The 27,340-nt window shown below is 42.1% G+C and overlaps 1 protein-coding gene across 3 annotated transcripts in view; it reads right to left on the bottom strand.

The window, feature by feature from the left end:
• The window catches only part of FHIP1A (FHF complex subunit HOOK interacting protein 1A), a 390,138-nt gene that overhangs the window by 325,128 nt on the left and 37,670 nt on the right, over positions 1-27,340 (bottom strand). Inside the window, exons 1-2 of one of the 3 annotated variants that reach the window (XM_040331898.1) lie at positions 4,272-5,268; positions 3,903-4,028 (exon numbers count right to left, since the gene is read on the bottom strand). The exons of 1 other annotated variant lie outside the window; for it this stretch is intronic. The gene's annotated coding sequence lies outside the window, so the exon portion shown is untranslated. Of the gene's footprint in view, positions 1-3,902; positions 4,029-4,271; positions 5,269-27,340 lie in introns of those variants that run through there. One more of the 3 variants, XM_040331897.1, reaches the window with a different exon arrangement.

Raw genomic sequence — 27,340 nt, 5'->3', positions numbered from 1 at the left:
GGTTTTTATTTTTTGCGCTATAAACCAAAAAAATCGTCAATTTTGAAAAAACAAAACAATATTTTTTGCTTTTTGCTATAATAATATATCCCCACAAAAAAAAAACAATCTTCATCAGTTTAGGCCAATATGTATTCTTCTACATATTTTTTGCAATAAGTGTATATTGATTGGCTAGCGCAAAAGTTATAGTGTCTACAAAATCGGGGATAGATTTATGTTTTCTTTTTATAATAATTTTAATTTTTTTTACTAGTAATGGCGGTGATCAGCAATTTTTAGCGGGACTGCAACATTGCAGCGGATAGATCAGGCACGTTTGACACTTTTTTGTGACCAGTGACATTATTACAGTGAAAATAGTGCAGTGCTAATAAATGACCAATGAGTACGTCACTTTAAATTGATAAAAGTGACCCAATGTTCATACAAAATACCCAATGCGATCACAAATAAGGTATATATACGGCTTTTTTAAATACAACACACACACACAGGGGGACATATCCTTAGAAGACAGAGCAGATTATATAAAGCAAGACATATTATTACAGCAACAGCTGGAGGGGGGCGGGCCCAGACACAGGAGCCAACAGGCAGGGAGGGAGCAGAGAGGAGAGACAGCAGGGCTGTGGATGATGGAGGCACGTAAACTGACCACGGTATCAGGGCTCAGCAGCCATGATTACCATGGTCCGTTTACAGAGGTGAGGGGAGAAACTCGCAGGACCAGCCAGGTTTTTTTGGTGTTACTGGGGTCCAAATAACACGGCACAAGCACTATGTCTTATAACATGCTTTAAAGGAGCAGGATCCATTATTATTATTTTTTTTTAGTTTACATACGCTTTAATGCACTCTATGCATTAAGATGAAAAAAGCCTTCTGTATGCAGCAGCTCCCCTAATACTTACCTTAGTGCCCTCTTGATCCAGTGATGTTGCACAAGAGATTTTGAACTCTCCCTCATGATTGGCTGAGACACACCAGTGGTGTCATTGGATTCCACTGTTGTCAAAGTCAGTTAGCCAATGAGGAGAGAGAGGGGGTGGGGCCAAACCATGTCTGGATGGATACATGGAGCTGTGGCTCAGCTTGCGTGACCCATAGCAACTGGAACCGGAAAAGGTTTGACTGCACTCACAGATTTGAAGCCAAACCTATCCAGATAGTGGACTGGACCTGCACCATGAGGTTGAAGTGTGGGATTGCTCTCACCCAGAGCAGCTTGGCTTTGCTTTCTGCCCCATAGCAAGATGCTTGCTTTGAGGGCACTCAACAGAAGGGTGGAGCCAGAAGCAATGGCGAAGGACCCGAGAAGAGGAGGATCCAGGCTGCCCTGTGCAAAACCACTGCACAGAGCAGGTAAGTATAACATGTTTGTTATTTTTGTAGAAAAAAATTTGACTTTGCAATCACTTTAAAACACCAGAAAAATACTGTAAGTAATACATTTTTTTTTGCCATGACTGCAGGGCAATGAAACGCTAAAGAACTTGGGTACAACTGGACATATCAGGATTTATTCACTAAAACTGCAGAGTGCAAAATCTGGTGCAGCTCTGCATTGAAACCAATCAGCTTCCAGGTTTTATTGTCAAATCTTAATTGAACAAGCTAAAGTTAGAAGCTGATTGGACAGCATGCACAGCTGCACTCTATAGTTTTGGTAAGTCAAATCCTCATGCCTCGTACACACGACCAGTTTTCCCGTCGGGAAAACTGCCATGACAGCTTTTGGCTGGGAAAACTGGCCATGTGTATGCTCCATTGCAGTTTTCCCAACAGGAAAACCGCTGGGAATCCCAACACGATTCCCGGCTGTCTTTTTCCCGGCAGTTTTCCTATGGGAAACATTGAGGTGAAGCATACACACGGTCGGGTTTCCCGGCCAAAGCTCTCATGGCAGTTTTCCTGCCAGGAAAACTGGCTGTGTGTAGGGGGAAAAAGCTGCCAAACAGGTTCTTGGCTTCCCCCTTGGGTTTCCCAGTGGTAAACAGTCTGTCGGGAAACCCGTACGTGTGTACGAGGCATAAGTGTCATTATAATACAATGCATTAATAAGTTGATATTAATTAAAACTAGATAGATGGCCAATTGCTTCCTTTTTCTGATAGAATTTGATTTAGTACCGATATGGTTTAACTAATATAGACAGGACAGATGGAAAAGTTTTGCATTACTAGTATCATTATCTGTAAGACCATAGTTTTATAAAGAATTTAAGAACCTGAACTGTGGAACCTGTGCATATAAAAAGACAAGCAGAGAGCAAAGGACTGGTGGCCACCAATGTTATATGTCACCCCCTGCAACTGATTTTTGCCTATTACTGACTTGCCATATCTTCAGGGCCGGATTCCTGACAAGGTCACAGAGGCCAGGCCTCGGGGCGTCAGTGGGTGCAGGGGTGGTGCAAGGTGCAGCGCTCCCCTCCCTCTGTCCTCCAGCGCTTGGATGTCATGGAGCTGGGTCTGTGTGTGCAATGTCCCACCCCCTTAGACCAGCTTGTGTGATAGTAGATTGAATCAGTGTTCCGCCTATCACACAAGCTAGTCAAGGGCGTGGGACCTTGCACACACAGACCCAGCTCAGTGACATCTGAGCGCCGAAGGACAGAGGGAGGGGAGCACGGTGTGTTATCCAGGAAATGGTGAGGCTGCAATCAGTGGGCACAGAGGCTGCATTCATGGGCACAGAGGCTGCAATTAGTGGGCACAGAGGCTGCATTCATGGGCACAGAGGCTTCAATTAGTGGGCACAGAGGCTGCAATTAGTGGGCACAGAGGCTGCAATTAGTGGGCACAGAGGCTGCAATTAGTGAGCACAGAGATTTTTACTGTACGGTCGCATGTCTTTTATTGAACAAGCATCCCGAAAACCCACCGAGAATCGTACAAGAAAGACTGAACAGTTTAGCTTTACTTGCCATTCAGTCAGAACTTTTAAAAACTTTCTCCCATAAAGATAGTATCAATGAGTTTGGCAAAAGAAAAATGTTTAGGGAGTTTCTTACTGCTATAATCTTTAAAACGCATTTTCTGCATTAGTATTTTCAGTCTGTACAATTAAAGCCAGTTATTTTTAGTGTTCTCATGTGTGGAAATATGTTTTTAATTGATTAATTTATCTATTGTAGCAGTCATCCATAAAGAACAAGAATGGTGGTGTGTGTGGGGGGGCGGCATTGAAGGACCTGGCCTTGGAGCGGTAAAGGGAGTAAATCCGGGCCTGCATATCTTGTTCCACATAATGTCCCAGTGTAGAGGCAGATGTCATGGAAGAGGAATAGGGCATTCAACCCTTATTTCAGAGGTGCCAATCTGATGATTGGTGGGTAATGATGATAAAGCAGCAAGAGATGTAGAGCAAGCACTAATCCACAGAACGAAATAAACAATAACAACTATATCCTTGCACTGCAGGCCCTCAGGCACATCTTCCTATTCAGCAAGGAGAACAGCAAGCAACACAGTAGTATCATCAACAAATCTCACTCCAACTCTCATGAGACTAGTAATCAGAGGTATCAGTGCCACAGTTGATCGCACACAGGACATATTTAGCTATGAGGACAGAGAACAAAGGTGACTAGGTTAGGTCAGATGTCAGGAGGCGCATTGCTATGTCTAAAGAGTAATTGCAAATACTACCAAAAATAAATAAGCAGACACTCACCATATCTTCAGACATCATTTAACAATGATTCTCTTTTTAATGGCTAGAGCAACAGAGCTGACCTCCTCATGAAGCATCTATGTATGTAAAAGTGCCATAGAAAGCAAGATGCAAGAGGCAACCCATTTTAAAAAATTTAAAGGAAGCTAATATTAAATATGATTTTCACAAATGTATTAGGTGGCAGTCATACATATAGCAAGAAAATAAGGAAAGAAAATTACCAGATCTGCAGCGGTTGTTCCTGTGTTGCAAGAACATTTCTTCTGAACTACTCGGCAGTTAAATATAGAACATTATGGTAAGCTTTGCTGTGACAAGTGATGCTTTCATTTTAAAGGTTTGGAAAGCTGAAAGAAAATAATAGGACAAGTGGCCACTAAGAAGCAAGTCTCAATCTCTGTGCTGCCTATTTTGACATACTATTTGTTGCACATTTAGCAACGTTTTTTTAGCTGCTGATAAAAAGTGCTAAATCTTTAGTTGTATTAATTTTCATATGCTTGTGTAAATAATAAAAAGTATACATTTCCTATGGAGCGTAAAGCAGAGCAAATACTGTAGCTGCCGACTTTTAATAATAGGACACTTACCTGTTCAGGGATCCCGCAATGTCGGCACCCCAGCAAATTTTACAATCAGCTCTCGGGTGAAGCCTTGCAGCTTCAAAGCTGGTTCTCTTCTGCACATGCGTGAAGCGCAACAGGGGCCATTAAAGAAAAAGGTGAGTATTCCTCCATTTAGTTCCACCTTAAAGCAGACCTAAATTAAAATGATGATTTGCTACAATATAGGACAGTATTTAGAAATATTCATTGTGCCTAAGCAGTACCCTGAAAAATCTACTTTGTGGTTGGAATGCCTCCTGGAAAATGGCATTGCACTTCCTGGTATGTGAGTGTGCCTAGGCATTCCTGTGTCTACAGCCTCATAGATGTATATCTGCAGTGTGAAATCTAAGGCACTGTTGCCTCTGACTGCTAGTCACAGGAGGTTTCAAGGGATATTTGGCAATTTATCACTGGTCTTCTTGCCGTAAACTCTGACTTGAGGAAGCAAAGCCCTGCCTCTACCAAGATGGCCACCACCACACAGAGACACAAAACAGAACAAGGCATGGTAGATCAGTAATAGAGGAAAGGCCAGCTGCAGGGGGACCACCGACAATACAAGTAACTAGTGTTTGCCCTCTGCCTTTTTTGGTCCCTATTTAGGGTTAGCATTATGGATTATGTTGAGATTAAAAGTTAAGTCCATGTTTATACCATGCTTATACCATATTTAGGGTGTAAACATGGTATAAACCACCAACCCCAAAACCCATGCCAGCCTATATCCTTACCTGATTCAAGGGGTGCAACTTCCTGTTATTTTTTTTTATTAGTATGACTGGCTGTCCAGGTACCTTTATATCAGTGGTTCTCAACCTTCTAGTGCCATGACTCCTTGATAAAATTTTCCAAGTTGTGGGGACCCCTAACAGTAAAATTATTTTCGTAGCATGGGTGGTCAGCACCCAAGGCAAGACAAGCAATTTTCTCCCCTAACCCACAGTTATTTAGCGCTCCCTGAGTCCCTTCCATTCGTACAGTATTAAAACCACTTATGGTACATTTTAGGATGTACCACTCTTTCTCTTTGTTCTCTTTTCTTTAACTTTTATCTCTATCTATCCTAATTTCTTGTCCCCCCCCCCCCCCATTTCTCACTATAGTCATCTTTCTTATTCTTTATATTGCTCTTTCTCTCCCTTTTTCTTCTTCCCTCTCCCTCTTTTTCTTTCCCTTCCATGAATTCTCTATTTTTATTCCTTCTCTTACTCCTTGGTGGGGGGAATGGGATGAGTGGCAGTGTTGGCGGGGAGTTGGGATCAGTGGCAGTGTTGGCGGGTAGTTGGGATGAGTGGTAGTGCTGGTGGGAATTCTGATCAGCCAACTTAGGGGCTCTTGATCAAGGTCATCTGCTGATCTGAGAACTGTAGTGGGGACTTTTAATGGCAACTATAATCACAGGTAGTGTTACTCGCTGTGTCTCCAGATTCACTGTGTCTCCGACTTTGTGGTGTCTCACAGTGACTTATTTGCCGAAATCAGGAGATAGGGTCTCCTCCAGCGCCTTTTACTTCACATTCCTCACCAGTCAGCTGACCTCTAGTCTCTGTCCCCGCCCCCCCCCCCCCCAGCCATGTCGTGAACAGAATGGGCGGCTGTGAACAGGCTAAGTGTGCGCCCGCAGGCTCCAGGGACAGCCCTGCTGGGTGGCCGCAAAAAGGCTGGGAGAGGCTTCAGGAACAGCCCAGGATTCAGTGACCCCTGGCAAATTGTGATTCGACCCCCAGGTTGAGAACCACTGCTTTATATGGACCTGAGGTTGTTGGGAAAGCTTTGCAAGTGCCTGCGCACTGCACCTGTGACACATTGATCGCAGTAGAAATTCTCTAATTACATTTGGGATTAAGTACACAAATATAGATATGGGCTTTCTCGTCAGCTGATGCTAATGAGTTTTTTGAAAAATAATGTATTATTTTAACATATATAAACCCACTGTATTGCTGAAACTGAGGTTTTCACCTCAAGCTGAATGTTTGTTTAGCCTATATAGAGTTGGAGTTGAAGTTTGTAGTCAACTCTTGAGGGCAATATGAGGCCTCAGCAAATTTTGACCACTACCAATTCTATTGCACATCTTTATTTCACTAAATAAGAGAAAGGATCTTGTATGATCAGTAGAGCCAAGGTAAATGAAAAGTCATGTGATGGATCTCCCACATAGCAGTGATCTCCCATGCATCATATTTAATTCAAAGAAATTCTTGATGCGATTGCTATACCCTCACTCAACTGTCAGCTTTGGTTTTGTTGACAGGTACTGTTCATAAAATGGACACATTTTGCTAGTTCAGTCTCACCTGTGCTGTTTGGCCTCTAGCCTCAGTGAAGACATTGATTAAAGATTTGCTAAAGGCTAAATAGCATACTCAGAGACTGTTGTTTACAATGTTTCTCTTCTAATACAAAGGGATTACGCAAGATAATGATGTGGGAGTCAAAGCAGTGAGACAGAAAAGAATAATGAGAAGGGAAAGAACAGGTGAATTATAACTAAAAGGTGGGGGGGGTGAAAGAAGATTAAACAGGTTACAAACTGCGGGCCAAGAAGAAACGAAATGGAGAAGAATAACAATATGAGAAAGAAAAAATATGTGTTTCCAATTGGCCCGTAGGCTTGTTTTTCGGGGGTTAGAGGCCAGACATTTTTTGCTTTTGCTGAAGGGTTTTAGATCCCAAAAAACAAGACTCCCCTTAGTAAACTAAAAATTATGCCTTTTACTATGGGTCCTATTACTCTACTATTAGCTGCCAGAATCCTTAACAATTACTTATACTCCAATAAGTCCATGAGTTTTAACCTTAGAACTTCACATTCTCAATTAACATTGACTATTCTTAATCCTTATGCTGGTAGCATTAGTAAATAGATAGAAAAGTATATTTAGGTAGATTCACAAAGAGTTAGGCCGGCTTATCTACAGATAAGCCGACCTAACTCTGAATTTAAGCCGGCCTATGTTTAAGTGTATTCTCTAACAGAGATACACTTAAACATACCTAAGATAGGCTGGCTTGCGCCATTCTATCTTAGGCTGCAATGTTTCTTTTGCCCGCTAGATGGCGCTGCCATTGCGGCCGGCCTAGATTATGTAAATGAGGGACTACGCCGATTCCCGGTGATTTACGAGCGTACGCCGGGCCTACACCGTCGAGTTCCGTCGTTTCCGTACGCGATAGGCCGCCTAAAGTTAGTCCACCTATGAGGTGGAATAACAATGTTAAGTATGGCTGCCGTTCCCGCCGCGAGGTTCGAATTTTTTACGTCGTTTGCACAAGTCGTCCGCGAATCGGGATTTATGTTGTTTACGTACGCGTCGAAATCAATAGGCCCGTACGGCCTACTTAGCCGCAATGCGCACGGGGAAATGTAGTCGCCCGGCGCATGCGCAGTGTAAAAAACTTCAAAAAACGTGAGGTCAAGCCCTATTCAATAATACACGCCCCCCTCCCAGTCATTTGAATTAGGCGCGCTTACGCCCGCTCGTTTTAGGCTACGCCGCCTAAAATTTGAAGGTAAGTGGTTTGAGAATCACTTTTAACCTAAATCATTTAAGGCGGTGTAGCCTAAAAAAAGTAGGCTAGGCCGTCCTAATTTTAGGCGCCCGTACGTGAATCTACTCCATTGTATTTACTTGTTTTAGGCTCGATTCACATCTATGCAGTATGCGATTGGCACGTTCTGCGGTGCATTTTGCTGTGCGTTTTTGCACACGTGATTTTACAGCAATTTTGCAGCGATTTGCATTATTTATGCTTTTTTTTGGCCCATTTGTTATTGGGCATTTTAAAAAGTCCCTGACCCTTTCCAGAAAGGCAGCGGCTGAAAGAAGCATAGATGTGAATGTGTCCCATAAGAAACCATGTTAAATGGACTGTAGTGTGTTTCTGCAAATAGCACAAAAAAACTGCAAAGGTGGGAACCAAGCCTTAAAAAATGTTCATATTGCTTTATTTACTTTTTGGTTTCCAAGCCTAGGCAAATTATGTCATATATCCCAGGAGTCTTCAGGAGGGGAGGATGAGTTTTCTCAGCTAAGCACACCCTTCTTGCCCTTATGCCGCGTACACACGATCGTTTTTCGGCATGAAAAAAAAACAACGTTTTTCAGCATGTCCAAAAAACAAAGTTTTTCCGACTTCATCATTAAAAACGATGTTGCCCACACACCATCGTTTTTGAAAAATGATGAACAAAGCGCGGTGACGTACAACACGTACGACGGCACTCTAAAGGGGAAGTTCTATTCGCCTTTGGGCTGCTTTTAGCTGATTCCTTGTTAGTAAAAGACGATTTGCGCTTTTTTGTCTGTTACAGCGTGATGAATGTGCTTACTCCATTATGAATGGTAGTTTTACCTGAACGAGCGCTCCCGTCTCATAACTTGCTTCTGGGCATGCGCGGGTTTAAAACGTCATTTTTGCCCACACACGATAATTTTTTACAACCCGAAAAACGAATTTTTTTTCAGAAGCCGAAAAACGATGTGAAGCCCACTGACGATCATTTTAAATGACGTTTTTAAAAACTTCGTTCTTTTTCATGCCGAAAAACGATTGTGTGTACGCGGCATTATGCCTGACCAAAGGGCAGATGGATTCCAGGAAGTAAATGCTACATAAATCATCTGCCCTTACTCAAGATGGCCACAGCTAGAAATGTTAGGGGGTTCTCTTGTTAAAAAAAGAAATGTTAGGGGGTGTTTTTTAAAGTGATTTCTCAGGGAAAAATAAAACAGGAAACATAGATGGATGGGTGAGTTTGCTTTGAATATTAAAAATTTATTAAATAAAGTTTTTGGTTTGTGGTTATCAGATGCAGTGTAGTTCTGCTTTAACCCTTAATCATTTGCCGCCTGCCATATAGCAGAATGACGGCAGCAAAGTGGTTGTGTTATCCTGATCGCATGTCATATGATGTGATCAGGATAACAGCCGGTGAGCGCCGCGGGGAAGCGCAGAACGGCAATTGGAGGTGCTGTGTGTCAGTCTGACACGCCGCAACTCTGATTGTGCTATGAAGCCTCTGACAGGCTTCATACTATGTGATCAGCTGTGACCAATCACAGCTGATCATCGCGTGAACCAGGGAGTGCCGGTAAACAGCTCAGCACATTGATAATCAGCACAGCCCTTATCAAAAGGTGCCCATCAGCTGCCAATCAGTGCCCAACACCTGCTAGCATGTGCCCCATAATAAATGGATGTCAGTGCCGACAACAGTGCCCAAAAAAGTGCCACTCAGTGCCCCATCAGTAATGTCTGTCAGTGCCCCATCAAAGTGCCAATCAGTGCCACTCAGTAATGCCTGTCAGTAGCTCCTCATGAGTGCTGCCTATCCAGTGCCACTTATCAGTGCCCATCAGTACTGCCAATCAGTGCCATCAGTGATGCCTACCAGTTCCGCCAGTGCTGCCTATCAGTGCCGTCTATCAATGCTCATAATTTTTTTTCGTTTATAGCGCAAAAATTTTAAACCGCAGCAGTGATCAAATAGCACCAAAAGAAAGCTCTATTTGTGAGAAGAAAATTATAAAAATGTAGTTTAGGTACAGTGTTGTATGATGTTGCAAGATGCTTGTCATTTAACCACTAGCCGACCAGCCGCCACAGTTATACGGCGACAGGTCGGCTCGGCGAGATGACGTAGCTATACGTCATCTCGCATTTCTGCCAATAGGGGCGCGTGCACCCCCCGCTCGCCCCTGGTGCCGACACGTGTGCCCGGTGGGCCCGATCACCGACAGGCACCCGCGATCGCTCGTTACAGAGCGAGAACCGGGAGCTGTGTGTGTAAACACACAGCTCCTGGTCCTGTCAGGGGGAGAAATGACGGATCGTCTGTTCATACAATGTATGAACAGCGATCAGTCATTTCCCCTAGTCAGTCCCACCCCCCCTTCAGTTAGAACACACACAGGGAACATAATTAACCCCTTCCTCGCCCCCTAGTGTTAACCCCTTCCCTGCCAGTGGCATTTTTATAGTAATTAATGCACTGATCGCTATGAAAATGCCAATGGTCCCAAAAATGTGTCAAAAGTGTCCGATGTGTCCGCCATTAGGTCGCAGTACCGCTAAAAATCGCTGATCGCTGCCATTACTAGTAAAAAAATAAATAATAAAAATGCCATAAAACTATCCCCAATTTCGTAGACGCTATAACTTTTGCGCAAACCAATCAATAAACGTTTATTGCGATTTTATTTACGAAAAATATGTAAAAGAATACTTATCAGCCTAAACTGAGGAAAAAAATAGTTTTTTTATATATTTTTTGGGGATATTTATTACAGCAAAAAGTAAAAAAATATTATTTTTTTTTCAAAATTGTCGCTCTATTTTTGTTTATAGCGCAAAAAATAAAAACCGCAGAGGTGATCAAATACCACTAAAAGAAAGCTCTATTTGTGGGGGAAAAAAGGACGCCAATTTTGTTTGGGAGCCACATCGCACGACCGTGCAATTGTCAGTTAAAGCGACGCAGTTCCCGAATCACAAAAAGGGGCCCAGTCATTGACCAGCAATATGGTCCGGGGCTGAAGTGGTTAAAGTGCGACAGCGCTGAAAGCTAAAAATTGTCCTGGGCAGGAAGGGGGGAAAGTGCCTGATATTGAAGTGGTTAGCATGTCCAAAAACACTAATCCTAACCTTATTTCTAACAGCTAAAGGGCCCGTCTACCCAAAAATGATTATTTTAGCTATCAGTTAAGGCTAGTGGGCTCTTTTACCTATATGTCTTGGATAGCCCTGGCATAATTCTCAAAGTTTTCGTTGTTTTATCTTCCAGCATATCTTGTTACATTCCTCATAATATAAAATAAATACAATATATTACAATGTAAAAGGAAACATATGAATCCCTCAGAATGGCTGCAGAAGGTGTGCAGACTCAGGGACTCAAACACAGAAAATTCACCCAAAATGCTTTTGCGAGATACAACACTGTCAGGTGTTTTAACTCTCCTGCATCTACCAAAATCTGAAATATCAATTTTGAACTGACTGACCCTTTAAACCAAACCTACTAGCTCCTGATCCTAAGTGAACTTTATCTACTTCCTCAGCTATTCTCTGACTCTAAACCAACAATGGTCCAACCTTTAACCTAAACCTATAATACTCACCTTGTCTTGGGTTAGGAACAGGGGTGCCCAATCTTCACAGTGTCTGCATTGAATATTATCAGCACAGGGGATTAAAAAGCATTTGAATGATGAGAGTATTTAAATACCTAGGTGAATTGTGGTTCTGTCCAAGTTCAAACAGTTTCGGACAGCTGTGGTGCGCTATGCTACCTTGCACCTAATCAACTATTTACAGTGCCTTGAAAAAGTATTCATACCCCCCTTGAATTGTTCCACATTTTGTCATGTTACAACCAAAAGCGTAAATGTATTTTATTGGGATTTTATCTGATAGACCAACACAAAGTGGCACATAATTGTGAATTGGAAGGAAAATGATAAATGATTAAATATCTGAAACTTGTGGCGTGCATTCTAGCCCCCTGAGTCAATACTTTGTAAAACCACCATTTGCTGCAATTACAGCTGCAAGTCTTTTTGGGGATGTTTCTACCAGATTTGCACATCTAGAGTGAGATTTTTGCCCATTCTTTGCAAAAAAGCTCAAGCTCGGTCAGATTGGAAGGAGAGGGTCTGTGACCAGCAATTTTCAAGTCTTGCCACAGATTCTCAATAGGATTTAGGTCTGGACTTTGACTGGGCCATTTTAACACATGAATATGCTTTTATCTAAACCAGGGATCCTCAAACTATGGCTCTCCAGCTGTTGCGGAACTACAAATCCCATGAGGCATTGTAAACCTCTGACATTCACAGACATGACTGAGCACGATGGGAATTGTAGTTCCTGAACACCTGGAGGGCCATAGTTTGAGGACCCATGATCTAAACCATTCCATTGTAACTCTGGCTGTACGTTTAGGGTCGTTGTCCTTCTGGAAGGTAAACCTACTGACAAGTCTCAAGTCCATCTTCCCATCAACTCTAACCAGCTTCCCTGTCCCTGCTGAAGAAAAGCATCCCTACAACATGATGCTGCCACCCCCATGTTTCAGGATGATGTGCAGTGTTAGTTTTACACCGCACATAGCATTTTCCTTTTATGGGCCAAAAAGTAAAATTTTGGTCTCATCTGACCAGAGTACCTTCTTCCACATGTTTGCCGTGTCCCCCACATGGCTTCTCACAAACTGCAAACAGGAATTCTTATGGCTTTCTTTCTACAATAGCTTTCTTCTTGCCACTCTACCATAAAGGCCAGATTTGTGGAGTGCACAACTAATAGTTGTCCTGTGGACAGATTTTCCCACCTGAGCTGTGCATCCTCTAGAATTACAATGGGCCTCTCGGCTGCTTCTCTGATTAATGCTCTCCTTGACCGGCCTGTCAGTTTAGGTGGACGGCCACGTCTTGGTAAGTTTGCAGTTGTGACATACTTTTTCCATTTTCAGATGATGGATTAAACAGTGCTCCGTGAGATGTTCAAAACTTGGGATATTTTTTTTTTAACCTAGCTCTGCAGGTGTAATGCACTGAAGAAGTTTGACGCATCAATTGCTATAACAAAGTCAAGTATCAAGTCATCCTATGGGCATCCCATGTCCCTATTCCCCAATCAAGTTAATCCCCTAATAAAATAACAAAAACAAGCAAAAGACTGTTCATTGACTAAAGGAGCGTGTCTAATGGATGTCTGGCAGCAGGGTGAAATGTCTGGATGTAGTAACTCGTAGCACAGCACAGCATTGCAACACTCTACATTGCAAAATACAGCAGTGCATATAGATGAATGAAATGTAATTTTGTTACATTTCAGTACAATTAAATGTAGCGGCCTGCTACTTTTTAGCCAGCGCTGCTTTAAATTTAGAGGGTAGTCTGAGAGTTAGTTGACTCAGACCGTAAGATTTTTTCCAATTTGGGCCTCTATTCCAGCCATGGCTGTACTGTGAGTGACCACTATTGTTGTCTGGGGTGCCGTTACCACCCCAGGCCGAGGGTGGCAGCAGTCAGGTCAAGGTGTTTTGGGTGTTCCCCTTCGGCAGCCAATCGGTGGGGGTTGATCGTCCCGCTGTGCATGCTGTGGAGGAGTACTTAAGGGACAGATGCCATTGGACCGGGGTCATCAATCGCTGGTCTGTCGTCCCACCATAAATGTGAGTGGCCCTCCTGGCCGGGGGTGCGTGTTGAAGTGTTCCTGGCTCCGAGACCACGTTGGTCCGGGGTTGTGATCTACTAAGTTGGCCCTGTAGTCAGACTGGGTCTACGTTTGCAGAGTGGTCCTGTGCTGTCCGTCCCGGAGGGAGGAAGCCACTCGATGAAGAACCTATCTTGGAGAGCACCGAGCACGAGGCTGGTATCTCAGGAGAGGCCTTGAATTTCATCGAAGGACGCACCATTACTGAAAGGCTGAACGATGGTCGCCTGTCAGTTTTAAGTTTACAAGAAGTTAGTGGGGCGAGATCCGGGTGCTTAATCCTTTGTTGAGAGGATTTTGGACCGATCATACCTCCATCTGTGGGAAGGTCTGTGGCAGAGACTTTACCAATTTCTGTGCGACATCCCGGCCGCTAGGCTAGTGAGAGAGGCCTATCCGGGTGCGCAATACCCACTCTGGCTAGAGTGGCGACGAAATCTGTGTTGCTGGAAACAGGAGTGTTTCCGGACAGAAGTTATACACCTGAACCTATCATTCATTACCCTTCCACCTCTTCAACTACTTATTTTATTCTTTTACCAAGTTCAGCAAATAAATCAAAGAAAAAGAAGTCTAAAGTGTGGACATTGATCTTTTTCTCAACTCTCATCTGATACCCTAGACGGCGAGGAAATAGAGGTAACATGCCACCCAAAACAATCCAGCAGCTCTTCCAGGGGTAGTGCTACATAAAAATAGAAGAAAAGGTATACAGCGTGATGCGTTCTATCAACACACATTGCACAGCGTACACCAGTGGGCGCACATTATACAGATGCATAGAAGAGCGTTTAATGATATACAGAGCCTGACAAGTAACCCACTGGTGTGAATGGACTCGTATTGCTGCCCTGTATAGCTTATTTCAGGGGTTTCCTGGGATCTAAAAGTTTTGTTGAAGGGTTCCTTCCAGGGTAAAAAGATTGAGAAAGGGCTACCCTATCCAAAATTAAATGAAAAAGTTTGAGCTTTAGATAAACTTTGCTTCAGTTCTGTGTTTTTCACAGCAGTGAGCTAAATGCAGAGCCAGGGTTGAATATGATTTTACATAACACTTGGGGCACCTACAGTAAATAACTGCTCTTTAGGACACATACATCTGCTGAGTTCCAATATTACTGATGGCTTTGGGTGACTTTGCATGCTCTGAGTGCAAGTAAAAACTTCATACTACTACGCTCAATCTGAATCCCTTAACTAAGATACCATAAATAACAGGTTAACACACTGAAACTTCTGCATCGGTGTAGCAATTTATCATTTATGCCACTTGCCAGTGGAGATCTAGTAGATGAGTGCTTGTATGTCCTGAATTATTTATTATAAATAATATAAATAATGTATTAAAATTATTACACTGCAAGCAAACCTCAGGGTTGCAACAGACAAGAAAAATGACACATATCAAACCAAATTCATCTTGCAATTCTGTTTTTCCTCTTTGCTATATCCACAATAAATGTGTTTAGCATACGCACATGGGAAATTATTTTACAATGCACAGTGATAAAGGCAAACCATATTGTAGTATCATTGGATACACATTCGGAGTTATTGTATTGCTTACCTGAAAGTGTTTTTATGTTAGTTTTCACACTGTGCATGTTTATTGTTTTATATTTGTATGACTTTTTACCACCACCTGCCATTTTCAGATGTTCCAATTAAAAATTGACTGGTTCAGCAGGGGGCCGGCTGAATTCCGATTTGTGTGTAGTCCTCCCGGTTCAACAGAAGCCAATTGTTAGACAGATTTCTGTCTATTGGTCCTGTTGGAAAACCTCCCTTGATCAGCGGCTTGCAGCAAATTGGCTGCAGCACTGATGTACAGGGTGGGCCATTTATATGGATACACCTTAATAAAATGAGAGTGGTTGGTGATATTAACTTCCTGTTTGTGGCGCATTAGTATATGTGAGGGGGGAAACTTTTCAAGATGGGTGGGAAGAGGAAGAGGGTCATGTGACACATCAAACTTATTGGGAATTTTACAAGAAAAACAATGGTGTGCTCGGTTTTAACGTAACTTTATTCTTTCATGAGTTATTTACAAGTTTCTGACCACTTATAAAATGTGTTTAATGTGCTCTCCAATGACATGCGGCGAGTGCTACGCTGTGGGCTCTTGCTGAATGAAGCTAGGACAGCCACTGATGTTTCTTCATTAGACCCCTTTCACATTGGATACGCCTATAGCGGAGCGTTAAAATCGCGGTAAAACACCGCTATTTTACCGCGATTTTACCGCTCCGCTATAGGCGTATCCAGTGTGAAAGGGGTCCTGAAGAATATCCATATCCATGTATCCATATAAATGGCCCATCCTGTACAAAGCATAGCATTCTACAGTATGTATTTCCTTCCCTTAACCCAAAGCACCTAGTGTGATTTGTGTCTGCTCGGTCATTCCTCTGCTCTCTGCATGAGTCACTTCTGACAATCTATTCCGACACCAAGCAATCTCAGGAGATGCCCCCCTCCAGCACAAAGCAGGTGATCACCAGGTTCAGCTGTGCAAGTTTCCCTATGAGGCTGTGTAGAGGGGGCTTGTCCCTTCCCTCCACTTGGGTCTCAGATTACACTCAGTTCACTGCTCTATGCTGTGCACTGTGTGACATCTGATAACTGTCCCTTGCCTTCTGGACCTGAGAAATGCTGTTTAAACTGTATGCATTGAACAGCTGTAGAGGAGAGAGGGCTGCAAATAAACAAATTCAACTTATGTAGCAGGATTTGTTTAATCTACTGAGGCTAGTCCCTTCACTGGGGGATTTACAGTAATTTTGAGTAATAGCAGTGGTTTTTTTTTACTGCTGTTTTTCTGATGTGAAACCAGAAAGATGAATTGAGGTGGGTTATTTGTGGGTTAGTACACAGAGGAGAAGATACATTTTAAATCGCATATTCACAATGAAACTGTTGCTTAACTGACATTAACAACCAGCTTTTTAAATATATCTGACATACCAAAAGCATCAAAGCCGAATAAAACTAATAATCAACATAAGACTGGTATATAGCAGTGACAAAAAGAAAAAAGAACAATAAATAAACCAAAATTTCATATAACTCTTATACCCAGGTTCACTGAGCACAGAATAAAGCACTGCGTCTTTAAAACATAATTAGAGTTTAATTTTCACCTGTTTCCCTCTCTGTTCTAGCTGAGGAAAAGACGATTACGATAAAGTAACTTGAAAGAAAAATATAGTATAGTATACTTTCAGTGATTTATGGCAATGCACGAACAATTTTCTTTTATCAACCAAATTGATGTAAAAATGCAGGAGGAATGTAAACATTAATATTGTAAGTTATAAATTGACAGCGCTATAGTACCTACATAATAATAATAATAATAATAATAATAATAATAATAATAATATTATGAGAGAAGATTCAAGCATTTTTTTCCAGTTGTTAAAGGGGGGAGGTGTGCTATTTTCACTGATACAATATATTTTTTTTCTCAGTGTTACCAATCCAGCTGCATTACATAATTTATAAACAATCACTCTACATAGAAAATCTATAGATAATGTAGATCTGTATTTCAAAATGTGGTTTGGCGGCAAAATTTAAATTTGTTTTGGGCTAGTTTATTTAATGCTAAACTTCAGGAAAACTGTCCTGCCAGCATAGCTAGTCTGGTGATCTGAATTTTTCTATTGCATCAAAAAGAGAAACTATTTTCAAAACAGGATTATGAGGTTTTTTTATTAATAATGTTACATTTGATTTAAGAAATGCACACACATTAACATTTTCTTTAAATACATTTTAAATGTGTTAACAAGAATCTTACACAATATATCTGCCTCCATCAACTTTATAACCACTGTATTGTTTAAACTGATATTTTTAAAAATTAAACGTTCGATGACCCGTAGAGAGCAATTTTCTTCTTGACGTGTTTCGTAAATTGCCTCCTTAGGAGATAAAAGAAGGATTCATCTATACTATCATATCAAAGCACATTGATTAACTCAATAATAACTATAATTAATTTTGAGAAGCACATCTTTGTGTCTGTATCTATGATAAACATATTTATCCATCCCTTAGCCCAGGTTCACACTGGGCTGCGGGAGTGAAGCCGTGCGAGTTCAGCTGAGCTCGCACGATTTCACTCCCGCTGGCAGTCCCGATTTCGGCTGCGATTTCAGAGACATCTGTGCAGTTCCTGCACAGATGTCAATGTAAATCGCGGCCAAAAATCGCAAAAAGTAGTACAGAAACGACTTTTTGAAATCGGTGCAGCGCCGCAGATGTGGCGTCGCACCGATTAGGACGGTGCCATTGCTGACAATTGCCGGCAAATGCCGCCGATTTGAGATGCGATTTGACATCTCAAATCGCATCTCAAATCGTACCAGTGTGAACCAGGCCTTTAAGTAATCAAGCAGTGAGGTCAAAAACTTATCAAGAGAAGAACCAATAAGGATATTTTAAAAGAGCACACAATCAATGCGTTATCTCAATGCGCACTTGTAATTAAAAAACAATTACTCTATATGATATTTACATTAGTGTAACTCATAGCAGTATCTGAAATATCATAAAAGACATGGTTTATTTGCCTTAGTATAGACAGATAATGTTGTTATTTTAGTTTTAGCATGGGTTGTTTATTTCCTTTCAAGTGGAGTGCGCTAGACCCCTGGGACTACATTTCTAAGCATCTAAAAAATTATATTTTTGAAAGAATTGTTTTTCTTTGTGATACTTTGATTATTGGGATTAAATGCTTAGACACAGGCCGATGTCCTGCCGAGAATTGTCCCCCGGCGGATTTTGCCCGATCTGTCCTGTGCAGGCACAGCAAACCTCCTGCTCTGTCCTGCGCAGGCGCAGCTGACCTCCGAAAATTGCCGAAGCTTAACACAGCTATGCATCGCCTGGACACAGCGCATGCGCAATTAGCACAATATTCTGCCACACGCTGACGCATGCTCTCGATGCTCTCTCCACTCTGCAAGGGGGCATGTATATTACAATTATATCGTGTAAGGGGCGGATGTCACAAGCTCCCCAATCAACAGTACAAAACTCTCCCTTCTTTTCATACACCCGCCCCCCCTTGCAGACGATATAGGAGTGTGTATTACTATTAGATCGTCTGCACGGGGCGGCGGGTGTATGAAAAAAAGGGCAAGTTTTGCACTGTTGATTGGGGAGCTTGTGGCATCTGCCCCTTACAGGATATAATTGTAATACACCCGCCCCCTTGAAGAGTGAAGGGAGCATCGGGAACGTGCGGCAACGGCTGTCACAATGCCCTGTTCATTGCGCAGGTGCAGTCTACAGCTCTTCATGTTCGTTAATTTTTGGAGCTACAGCGCTGCGCCTGCGCAGTCCAGGGCAGGCATAATCAGCCAAGGGGACACATCTCGGCAGAACACCGGCAATACACGGAGCAAATTTCTTTTCTGCAACTCATGGGTTGCAGGAAAGAAATTTTCACAAATTCCCTCAGCAACACAGACATTGTTGAAGCAGAAATGCCTCCTGCTGGACCATTGTCTTCTCCTGGCAGGGGGGCAGGGATGGTGGAGTAAGATGTCCTCACCAGGAGAAAACAGTGATTATTGCTAGTGGCTATAGCAATCGCCAAGTTGAATGATTGATCGATCAATTGGGACATTCAGCCATGCCCATACACGGTTTGAATCTCGGCCAGTTCCTGCTGAGCCAGCCAAGATTTGAACCATGTATGACCTGCCTTAAGCATCAACCCGATCTTTATTTTGTATAGAGATTTTCTCTTCTGCAGTTAAAGTGTATGTATATCAAAAACATTTTTTTATTATTTTAAATAGAATAGGGGAGGATTAAAGCCCTCTCAGGTCATCTTGTATTGTTTGTGTGCCATTAGGGAGATATCACTTCACTTGTCCCAGAGGCGCAACAGGAAGTTCACAGAACAGATGTCCCCAGTGGAAAATTTACCCTCACCGCTTGTTCTTGGGTCAATCTTAATTTTGTATTTTACATAATTTTCTGTTTTAATAATTTTTACTCAGTTAAACATATAGCTAACATGCTATTGTTCTGTCTACGCAGGGGCTAGCGTTGACAGTGGTAACAAAAGTTGGCAGAGACCGAAGAGAAACACACCGCTCTAAGCAAAACAGGTGCAAAGGCAGGTCACAGGTGCAGACCCCGGCTCACCACTGTCAAACACAAACGGAACATATAAGTGGCCGCACACTGGAACTCCAAAATAGCTTGATAAATCTTTATTGTGATGAATGGTCAGACAAAACACAGGAACAGCAGTTGACGCGTTTCACAAGCAAGCTATCGCTTGTGAAACATGTCAACTGCTGTTCCTGTGTTTTGTATGACCATTTTTGACAATAAAGATTCATCAAACAAAAGTTAGTATACAAAAATAGACAAAGTGCAGCAGTATGAAAAAGAGAATTGATGTAACAACAGGAGATAGGCCTTTTCATAATGCCGGGAGGGCCAAGGGATCCTGGGGAGGTTCCCTACAGTGGGGTATGTGCGAGGCCCATCAATATCCATATAATAGTGCAATTTATAACCTTTACACATCTAAGAAGAAGGAATAGGCCAGAAACCAGGAGTAAGACAGGCAGAAAGATGGCGCTAAGAAACGAGTGGAGGCACACCTGATGGGTAGGGAACCAGAAAGAGGATGAGAAAAGCTAGTGAGGAAGGGGGCTTGGTTTAAAGGCCTAGAGAAGGGGGAGAGGTAAGGGCCCAGGAACATCGAGACCATTCATCATAGATGGCCCAAGCTGGCTGGGGGGAGTAGGAAAGGCATAAGAACAGCCCTGGTTTCCAAACTTTCTGGAACTTTGCATGCGTGTCGTTGCAGATGCTAGACATCTGTTCATTAAGCATTAATGCGGTCATGCGATCTCTTACCCCCTGAAAGGGAACAAATGGTTTCCTCCAAGCTTGGGCAATTGTTCTTTTGGCTGACAAAAATAGATAGCATCATTTTCTGTTTCAATGGCAATGGTCCTCAGTACAAATACAGAGGTGGATCTCCCTACTAGAACACAAACAATGATAAAAACTTCACAGAAGCTCTAAGGCCTCGTACACACGACAGAGTTTCTCGGCAGAATTCGTCGAGAATCTCGGTGAAGAGCCGGATTCTGTCGAGAAACTCGGTCGTGTGTACATTTTTGGCCCGATGGAGCCGCCGAGGAACTCGTCGAGCAAATAGAGAGCAGGTTCTCTATTTTCTCGATGGCAGTGGATTTTGGCTCGACGAGTTCTTCATCGGGCTGTTTTTTAAACGAGAAACTCGGTCGTGTGTATGCTAAGAAACTTGTCAAAAACTTAGACACTGGAGACCAACATAGGTAAAACTAGCGTTTGGATTGGAGATAGCACATTCGTGTCGCTTCCAACATTATTTAATCGTTTATTTGCAGCGCTTTACACAATTTTTCCTAAGGGCACAAAACAGCAATATACTAATTTTTTTTTTACGATATTCACACAGAGTTCCTTAAAATTAGGTGGAACCTTTTTCTTACTGGACTCAATATTTTTTTTTTTTTTATTGTCACCTTATTTTGGTCGTGTGTTTTAAATCCTGCTTTTAATCACCTTATTTTTAAATTTTTAAAAAATGCTAATCCTTTTATTTTTTGTAATGTCAAGTTCCCCCCATAGAAACCTTATTGCTTTGTCTTATCTCATGTGTCCCTTTCAAATTACACCTTATATCCAATTTTTACAAAATAAGAACCTGCCTTCTCACTTGCAAAATTGAAATGTAAAAAAATACAAGGACAAGTATGAACTGTAAAAAAAAAATGTACCATTTATTTTGGTAATAAAAAAAAATTTGATATGCAAAAGTCAGCACTGGAGAGCTTGCTGCCATTTGTGCACAGCCAGGTGTGGCCTGATGTGACTGGTGATCAGTTGGAGGCCAAAATGGGGACTTGAGAGGTTCATTCAGGAAGTCACGCATCAAGGTCTTGGACTCCCCGAGGTCAGAAACTGGAGCAGGGCAGGCAGATGTCACCAGGTTGTGGTACTACAGCAGCCTGAACTCTGGTACACCACATGGAAGTAAGGGAGTCACTTTCTTGATTTCTTCAAGGCCTTCCTTGGTGGCTTCCCTGCAGCCTGCTCTTTCACCTTCTCTGCAGCCTTCTCAGCAGCCTTCCTCTTATGCCTGGCTGGAGGTGGTGCCACAGGGGTAGTACTCATGCCAGGAGGAGGAGTAGACGAAGGTGGTGGAGGATGAGTAGCCGACGGTGGTGGAGGAGGAGGTGGAGGAGGAGGAGGAGCAGTAGAAGGAGGAGTAGAAGGAGGAGGAGCAGTAGAAGGAGGAGGAGTAGAAGGAGGAGGAGCAGTAGAAGGAGGAGTAGAAGGAGGAGGAGCAGTAGAAGGAGGAGGAGTAGAAGGAGGAGGAGTAGAAGGAGGAGGAGTAGAAGGAGGAGGAGCAGTAGAAGGAGGAGGAGCAGTAGAAGGAGGAGGAGCAGTAGAAGGAGGAGGAGTAGTAGAAGAAGAAGAGGAAGCAGAATGTTCAGATGGAGCAGGAGAAGAAGAGGAAGAAGAATGTTCAGATGGAGCAGGAGAAGAAGAGGAAGAAGAATGTTCAGATGGAGCAGGAGAAGAAGAGGAAGAAGAATGTTCAGAAGGAGCAGGAGAAGAAGAAGAAGAAGGTGGGGGAGCTTGAGAAGGAGCAGGAGAAGAAGAAGAAGAAGGTGGGGGAGCTTGAGAAGGAGCATGAGAAGAAGAAGAAGGTGGGGGAGCTTGAGAAGGAGCATGAGAAAAAGAAGAAGAAGAAGAAGGTGGGGGAGCTTGAGAAGGAGCATGAGAAGAAGAAGAAGGTGGGGGAGCTTGGGAGTTATGTGGTGTGTGAGGATGGGGATGGCGGCAAATCACAGTGTCCTCTGTGAGAAGACCCCTCACCCCCTGATTTGCCAGGGTGATGAGGAGGCCCTCAAAGAGGAGGCGTTGGTCTAATGTCATTTCTGACATTTTGGCCAAAACCACTGTGACAAATCCCTCCTGAGCAGTGGGAGGCTGTTGCAGGGTTGCATGGGCATCCCGAATGAGGGCTAGTGAGGCGTCACGCACCCTTGTATCCCTCACCTGCCTTCTCGGACGCAGACGAAGAGGAGACACCTGGCATCTCGTGCTTGGCCCAGCAACCTCGTGCAACCCACTTGGGCCTGCCACCTCATCCGCTCCACTTGGGCCTGCCACCACGTTACTGATACTTGGGCCTGCCAACACGTCCAAGATACTTGGGCCTGCAGCCTCCTCCAAGCCACTCACCCTGTCCTCCTCCTGCCTGGCATTTTCCTGATCCTCCTGCTGCCTGGTCTCGTCCTGTGTATGGAAAAAAAGTAAAGTTTTACTATTTTTTAAAATTTTTGGTTTATTTATTTAAGCTCCTGACTGTTGCATTTTTTTTGGTCACGACTTAGCTAAGCCAATCATTCTGACCCATGTTTTATGGTCAATCACACCACAAAAATTCATGGCCAATACTGACAAATTTTAGGAATAACACTTTTAGATCTAATTTTTATTTACCTTTAATATCTTAATTTACATCTCTTTAACAACATTTGAACACCACATATTTGCACATTGAAAGTACTATATACCTGGCTCCAGCTGGGCAAATCTGGATCTTCATCCAGGATGGAAGGCTGCTGAGAGGGTTCTTCTGCAGAGGGAGCAGCAGGTTGGCTGGAGGGAAGGCTGGAGCTTCTGTGGCTTCTGGGGCGAAGGCTAGAAAGTGACTCCCTAACCTCCAGGTGTTCATCCAGGAAGCTCAGTTTGCTGTAGTACCACAACTTGGGTTTAAATACCCGCCCTGCTCCAGCTCCAGACCTCATCGAAGCCAAGACCTTGTTGCGTGCCTTCCTGTAGGTGCCTCTCAAGGTCCCAATTTTGACCTCCAACTGGTCAGTTGTCACATCAAACCCCACCTGTCTCCGCACAAGTGGGAGCAGGCTCTCCAGTGCAGTTTTGCGCAATTCTCTATTTCTAGAGATGGGGTCTTTGGTGGCCCACAGAACAGGAAGTTCTTGCCACCTATCAATGAAGATCTCCAAGAAGTCGGGTCGGTTAAAGAGATTCATCTTTTCCTGTCCAAAACCAAGGATAAAAAAATAATGTCACTACACAATCTAGAAAGTCAATTACTCTTTCTCACAAGCTAGCCCTTAAAGGGTCACTAATGGATAACTATATTTTTGGAGGAAATTACTGTTTACAGTGTCTAGAGACATACAAGTGCATACATATAATGTGCCTCTAGTTTCACTTTTGGTTTTAAATTTAGTTATTGTTTCTGTGAAGTAAAGAGACACACAGAACCCAAAAAAAATAAAAGCAGGGCATATTTTAATTTCAAAAATTATTAGCATTGTTTTGGTTGATTTTTAGACACACAGCTTAGACCACAGTGACAAGCTCCCCTGATAAATTTGAGAGGGAGCAGAACCAGGAAGTGATGATTTATGCAAATGATTACAGCTGCTTAAAAGCAAAAAGGGACAATGAGGACATGAAATCAAGACTGATATAATGTAAAGTTAGTTATTTATGCCCCAAACAATTTTGGCTTAGTGCTCCTTTAAATGTCTGTCTTTCCTGAATATGCCACTGCTGTCCCAAGTTCGAAGCATACCTACACGCTTGTCGTTCAAACGTCTTTCTTACGCAACCCGGTCGTATGGACGCTACATGTGTTCGAGCCTTATATACACTCCGCACACGACATCCGCCCATGCTTAAAAAAAATTGATGTTTCCCCCCCGCCCCTTATCTTCCGTCGCAAAAACGACAAGGTGGAATTGGCAGCAGATCATGTTGGGTCAGTTCCTAGGAAACAGATGACCAGTTGTGTCGAACTAATAAGCCAGATCTCATCCTCATTTGTGTATGAAACGTTAGTTAGATAAAAGCACTCCGATATAGTTTGGTCAAGACATAAAAGCGACCATTTGCATCATGTTTAAACCGACTTGTTTTTAGAAGACATCCTGATGAGAACCGAGATTGCCCACACAACAGTAGTTGGATCAAAATGCATAATCAAAGCGTTGTTTACGTACGACGGCACTATAGCGGACCATTACCTTCAAATTTCAAACTGGCTATGTTGTAATTTCTGAACCTAAGATGTAGGCCACAAAATCATTCAATCAAGAAAAACATGTAAAATGTAGTTACATACCGGTCTTTGACCCGATCGTTATCTCCGCCGTCTTCCACAAACTGTGAACGCCCCTTTTACTCACGTGGTAGCCCTTTATACACGCGCATGTGGGACTTTACGCACGTCTCCCCGCCCCTGACGTTCATGGTATCGTATTTTCCCCGCCCCTTTTCCATCTTTTTTTTGTTGGAAGCACATGTTGGAGAATATGGCAGCACGGCGAATCAGTTGTAAGGCCTCCAACATGACCTTTGAGGAAATGGTGGAGATGGTCCTCATCCTCAAAGCAGAGGACTACGATGGGAGGCATGGGCCATATAAGTACCCGAACAAGGTCAAGGCCGCAATAATGGAGAAGGTGAGGAGGAGTCTCCATCGCAAATTTGGAGTGAAAAGGTCCAAGGAGCAGATCCGGAAAAGGTGGTGTGACCTTAAGAAACGTGAGCCGGAACAAATGAAGAGGATCAGGAGAGTGATTAGAAGAAGTAAGTTTGTTATATATTTTGTAAGATTTGTTCCGCGCCATGTGTTTTTTATTTCAGGTTGTACTGTAATATTTTTTTAGGCACAATAATTTGTCGTCAAACTGGACGTCCATTCGGAACGACTAAATATTGTGTTTTAAATCCTACAAATTATGACATTTTTTGAAAATTGTGGTGAGATCAATCGTGAAAATTATGTAGATGTGCTATTAAAACCACAAATCTTTTTTTAATAATTAAATATACAGTAAAAGGAGAGTCTGCTCAGCAGTCGGTGACACATGTGGACTCATTTGCATAATTGTTGTCCCCTTTAATAACCCATTTTGGGCTTCACACAGAGCTGAGGTGATCCAGTGTATACTTTGTTGGCTTACATGTTTAAAAGTAGACCAAAGCTACAAGATTTGTCAGGATCTTTGTGAATGCCTTCAATCCTGTGTTTTGCCCTGAGGGGTTTTTCTAAACATCAATAGTACCAGAAATTTTATAAAGTGAATCATATTCCTCTTTCAGGCCTATAAGCTCTAAAAATCCTGTTTCCATTTTCTTCATTCTCGTAGGGCGTCATGAAGCTTCAACACGGGAGCAAGAAGTCCAGCAAGCCACACCCCCGAGGGATGGTGATGATGCGCAGCCTGCCACCACATCAGGTAAAGTAACATATAACTAACCCAGCTTCAGGTAATGTAGATGTAGGCCTGCCTAATTTAAAAAAATTGTTTTGTCCCACATTTCAGGATCAGGTGGTGGCTTGGACAGGCATACAAAACAGATGCTGATCTCGGAAATATGGGCCTGCAGAGAAGAGGTGGAGGAGATACATTTGGCCAACAGAAAAAATAATGAAAGAGCAAGGAGGGTGGAAACTAAATTAAAAAATTTATTGGATGTTTTGGGGAGAGTCTGAATCTGAAAAAAATACCAAAAAAAAATTTAAATACCAGATATTGATGTTTATTTAATAAAAAAAAAACCAAAAAAATAATAAAACCAGATTTTATACTTTATTTAATAAAAAAAAAAAAAAAAAATAATAAAACCAGATTTTATACTTTATTTAATAAAAAAAAAACCAAAAAAATAATAAAACAAGATTTTAGACTTTATTTAATAAAAAAAAAACAAAAAAATAATAAAACCAGATTTTAGAGTTTATTTACTAAAAAAAAAAACAAAAAAAATAATAAAACCAGATTTTATACTTTATTTAATAAAAAAAAAAAATAAAAATAATATAACCAGATTTTAATGTTTATTAAGAAAAAAAATAAAAAAAAATTACAAAAATGATTGTATATTGTATGAGAAAAAAAAAACAAAAAAATTACAAAAATGATTGTATATTGTATGAGAAAAATCACCCACAAAAATACAAAAATGATTGTATATTGTATGAGAAAAATGACCAAAAAAAATACAAAAATGATTGTATATTGTATGAGAAAAATCACCCACAAAAATACAAAAATGATTGTATATTGTATGAGAAAAATGACCAAAAAAAATACAAAAATGATTGTATATTGTATGAGAAAATATACCAAAAATTTTTGTAGGGTATTTATGAAAAAATAAAAATAAATAAATTAAGAAAATAAAGAGCTTTTGAACCTCAAAAAAGTGTGTGGTGTTTTTCATAAAATACGTAAAATTTTCTATGTGTTTGGTTTGGGGGTCACCTGGGAAATGTTTGCTAGTTGATAATGAAAATACACTTAGTTACACTTAGTAAAGAACTCCAAACAACACAAGCAAGACATAACAAGTTTAGAAAAAAGATTATGATTTATTTTTTTGAAAGCTACAATTATGGCAAATTTGATTGAGATGGTATTGCCCCCCTACCCATGAAATAGTCCATGTATTTGTCCCGGACTTCACAGGCACTCTGGGGGGGCAGTCCTGTGTGGCCAGCTTCAAGGCCCGCCAAAGTTTCTGCAGGGGTCAAATGTTGTGCCTCGGGCCCAACCAGGGCCATATAATTTGGAGATTGTCTCCGCAAAAAATTGTGGAGAATGCAGCAGGCAAAAATAATAGTATTCCACTTATATTCCGCCATGTGGAGAGAGGTGAGGAAAAGGCGGAACCGGCTGGCCATGATGCCGAAAGCGTTCTCAACCACTCTACGTGCTCGGCCCAGCCGGAAATTAAAGACACTC

This window comes from Rana temporaria, chromosome 1, assembly GCF_905171775.1.
Source record: "Rana temporaria chromosome 1, aRanTem1.1, whole genome shotgun sequence".
Taxonomy (NCBI): Eukaryota; Metazoa; Chordata; class Amphibia; order Anura; family Ranidae; genus Rana; species Rana temporaria.
This window is presented reverse-complemented; position numbering and strand designations above follow the sequence as displayed.